This window comes from Taudactylus pleione, unplaced genomic scaffold (assembly GCF_031769625.1).
Source record: "Taudactylus pleione unplaced genomic scaffold, aTauple2 ptg000959l, whole genome shotgun sequence".
NCBI lineage: Eukaryota > Metazoa > Chordata > Amphibia > Anura > Myobatrachidae > Taudactylus > Taudactylus pleione.
The window spans coordinates 5,321,748-5,326,574 of NW_028285360.1; the positions used below are offsets into that span (position 1 = coordinate 5,321,748).

Genomic DNA, 4,827 nt, shown 5'->3' on the forward strand with positions numbered 1-4,827 from the left:
AACCAACTCTTCAATCTGCAACTGGGCACAAACATCACTCTCAATAGCAACCATTGAGAGATTTACAAGCCTCTCCTGTAAAATGCTTGATCGCAAATAGTTTTTAATAAATTTTAATCTAGAACCAGATCTTTCTCCACTTGCTACACTAACCGGAAGAGTCAATAATATTCTGAGGGCAATTTTCATATTTGGGAATGACAATTCATTTAAATGGATAAACTGAATTGCATCATGTGGATTTGGTGAAAACAGACCTCTGAAGGCGCACAGTTCATCAAATAATTCAGTTCCATTGATGTCTCTGTTATTACCAACCGATGAGTGGTTTTCCAAGTTTCTCCTTGAGAGATGACATCACAACATCTAAAACAGTGTGGAAAAAATGTACTCGAAATACATCTTCAGGTGTTTGAGGGGATTCATCTGAGTGCTCATAATCAAATTGTGAAGCCTTTATTAATCGACTAATTTTACCTGCAGGTTTGAATTGAGGTTCTTCATCAAGATCTTGGCATAACTGCTTGGAAGTTTCAATCAGACTCATAACTTGCATCTGTCCGGTAGTTAGAAACAAAAGCTCTTACATTATCAGTTGCAGTCAAAGCAATGGAAAAGTTTTCGCCAGCATTCTGAAGCATCTTGCTGACAGTATTTATATGATTTAGCAGGTCATGCCATAGGACAAGAGAGCACAAGAATTGGAAATCCTTTAAACTGGTACACAATCTGGGCTTGATTTCTTGAATCTTTATCAAATTTTTTGTCGCAAAAAAATTCATATAAGGTATCATATTTCTCCAGTTTGATATCTGAGGGGCCACAGAGCATCAATAAGACTTTCCCACCTTGTTTCAGATACAGGCTTTAGTGTCAAGGAAGAAATATGTTTCTGAAGCACTCCTCAACGCTTCACAGATGCCGAAAATAACTTAAATATCTCTTGAACTGTTCCAAAAAAGTGGATTGTTTCACGATTGACTTTGGTGGCATCTTTTACAACTAAATTAAGGCTGTGCGCAGCACATGGTACATAGAAGGCACGTGGGTTCTTGTTTAAATTAATTTTTGAAAGCCAATCTTTTTCCTTGCATGTTAGCACCATTGTTGTAGCCTTGTTCTCTTATATTATCAATATGAAGATTCCAGGTAGACAATGTATTCAGAATGGTCTCACATAAGCCTTCACCACTTGAATCGTCGACTTAAAGGAAAGCTAAAAAGTGTTCTTCAATGAGAACACTATTTTCCTTGCAAGAAACAAAATGTATGACAACAGTCATTTGCTTTGTGTGGCTAATGTCTGGTGTACAGTACAGGATGATAGAATAATATTTGACAATCTTTTCTGTGATGGCCTTAACCAATAATTTAATTTTGAATATCCTTGAGCCTTGACCTGGAGCCCCGGTGATTGGGTCTCCGGGCTGTGGCAGTACACCCCGGTCGGTTGGGTTTGGTGCTGGTCTTAAATATAGGGGGTACCCCACGTCTTTTTGACCCCCTATATTTAAGACCAGGACTGGTCCCTGCAGCCTGGTGTTGGTTTCTAAATTAAGGTTGGGACCCTACACATTTTGTTCCCCGTAATTTTAGAAACCAGGCCTGGCTGGCACGTTTTTTTTTTTTTGGGGAGGACCCTATGTCATTTTTTATTAAAAACTTATAACCCCTTGTTTTACAGGCACAAAAGAATGGGAATTAAAGGGAAAAATTACAGGGACCCCCCTAAATATGCATTGTTGGGCAATGGGTTATTTATATTCTTTGGCAGCACAGGATGAATCATGTGTGAATGTGCTGCACACGATCAATCTTATACGATTTCAAATCGTATAACATTGGTCTTATCTGATGGTCTTATGTGAAATCGTTGCATTTTGAAAACAAATCGTCCAGGATGTTAAGGGAATCATTTCAAGGGAAATCATACAACTGGTCTTACCGACTTTTGAATCTCACCATGTATGGCCAGCATTAGATCAATATATACATAAAATAACTTTTAATGAAAATAATTAAAATTCTACAGATCTCCTTTCTAAACCAGAATGCATGGATGTGGCAAAATATGTGTTTGTACCATATGAAAAAATGTGCAGGAAAATGATACCCACAGTGACCCTAAGTTTAACAGATTTTGAATTGTTACCATGTGAATACTGTGCTTTGTAACCACTTTGTCCCAATCCATCTCTTATGTGTTTAACAAAAGAAACCAATAGGGCACCAGTCATGCAGCTGTGGGGAGCTGTGTCAAAACTCCCAATAGAATTCACAAGGAACTGGAGAAAATAGATATAATTCACAGCGCAAAAACTCACTGCCCTTGGATCAATAAGTGAATTTAATAATTGACATAAAATATAACATCAATACACATAATAAGCTTCAATACATTTAAAAATAGAAGCAGGAGCATAAAGAGGATCAACCAATATTAGTGCTGCACTAATTTATAAGGTTAGCATGCATGTATTGATAATATTTCAATGGATATATTCCGGGTAGGCTGGAGTATTGGACGTTTTGCCCTCTTTGGGAGGTCTCCTATGTTACTTAGCCTAAGAACTGCCGCTAATATTGGCTCTCCATTGCCGGCAGCCAGGTCTTTCATTGCCCCCCAGGACAGACCGGGACTTACATTGCTGCCTACCACTCCGAGGCTGTCACACACTGGTGTGCATTGTTGACACCCGGAGATACACGTGGCTTGTCATTGCCGCACCTGGACTGTGCAGGCACTGCTGCTGTTACCCGTCTCCATGACCGGTGTGTATTGCCGACCATCGGAGCTACACGCAGCTTGCCACTGTTGTACCTGGATTGTGTAGGCTCTGCTGCTGCTACCTGCCTCTGTGTTTGGCCGGCCAGCTGGAGGTACACGCGACTGGACTCATTGCATTGCCGCACCTGGACCATACAGGCTACGCTGCTGGACACTGACATTTTCCACTTATAGGTGAGTGCTTCTTTACATCTATCCAGCATCCACCTCTATTTTAATTTCCAGCTTTTATTATCAGTGTGCCCAAAAAGGGCAGAACATCCAATACTCCAGCCTACCCGGAATATATCCATTTAAATATTATCCATACATGCATGCTAACCTCATAAGTTAGTGCAGCACTGATATTGGTTTATCCTCTTTATGCTCCTGCTTCTATTTTTAAATATATTGAAGCTTATTATGTGTATTGATGTTATATTTTATGTCAATTATTAAATTCACTCATTGATCCAAGGGCACTGAGTTTTTGCGCTGTGAATTATATCTATTTTCTTATGTGTTTAAACCTACAGCACCTGGTATTCCCAGGTGGTCACCCATCCAAGTACTGACCAGGCCCAATACTGTATAGCTTCCAAAATCAGGCGAGATTGGGCATATCCAGTATGGTATGGTTGTAGGTAATATATTCAGGAGAGTCTGGATGCCCTGGTATACAACAGCAATAGTAATTGTAGGACTATCTCAAATGAGGCATCCGCTTTGTTTACATAAATGATGCAGAGTTCAAAAAAAGTATTGCACAAGCGTACTTTAATTGTGTCATAGGTAATTAATATTATATTCAAGATATAACATGTATAATCTGATATTTGTGCAGTTCATAGATATACATCAAATTATAATTTGTGTGTATTGCAGCAAGAATTATGTAACCTCCTAAGAGTATTAATAAATGTTAATCCGTTGATGTGTCTGTGACATCACCAATTATGTCAGACAGAACTGTAATTGCTGTGAAGTGTTGATATCACATTAACCCCAAACATCTGTATGCTGTATATTTAGTTGCTTTTCTGTATATATATGTATATTAATTATATATTTATATATATATATATATATATAGACTTTTGATAGACCTCCACTCAGGAAAATAGCTGTCAGCTTGCCCAGGTGCCTTTCCAGAAATAGTGTATAGACAGCATGGGTTAACGGACGGCACTCTCAGTCTCAGCATCCAAAGAAAGACAAACTATAAAGTGGTGGTCAACGTTTCAGAGCTTCCACGCTCTTTTATCAAGACTATATACCGTGTAGTCTTGATGAAAGAGCGTGGAAGCTCTGAAACATTGATCACCACTTTATAGTTTGTCATTCTTTCGATGCTGAGTCTCTAGAGTGCCATCCATTACCCCATGCTATATATATATATATATATTTATTTTTTTTTTTAATATATATTTATATTATATATATAAAAATCACAAACTGTGAGGGCACTCACCATTGCAAAAAAACATCCTTTTAATTACATACCACCAGTATTATATGAAAGGCTAGATCCGATGTTTCGGTCCCATGAGAGAACTTTGTCAAGGTTCAGAATTGTCACACAATGTTCAAGCCATTAAGACAGGAGTGTAACACAGACAGCTAACACCATTTCATAAATAGCAGAGGTAATACATAGCAGGTGAGAGCCTAGTAATCAAGATCTCCATACTAGCACCATGCTGACACACACACGTCTGGCCACACCCCCTTAGGCAGAGACAAAACCAAGTCTCACATTAAATAACAAATCTCTGCAGTGCTGCATCTTAACATTATAAGGTAACATAGGACAACTACCCACTATGTTACCATACATGCCAGGGCGCAACCACGCCACAGGCATCGGCGTCAGGTGTGCCTAGCAACATATAAACATTGCTATGTGTCGCAAAAAGTACAATAGTCCTCTAATCGTGCAGCTGTCAGCGCTATATGATCGCCCTATTAACAATGTGAACCAAGAAAAATTGTAAATACATTTCTCATTAGATCAATACAGGGCTCTCACCCACAGGTATACTAATGCACATACATAAAAA

General features: G+C 38.7%; 1 pseudogene; it reads right to left on the bottom strand.

Moving 5' to 3' along the window:
- Positions 1-3,294: 3,294 nt before the first annotated feature.
- Positions 3,295-3,413, bottom strand: LOC148473192 (5S ribosomal RNA; annotated as a pseudogene).
- Positions 3,414-4,827: the final 1,414 nt, after the last annotated feature.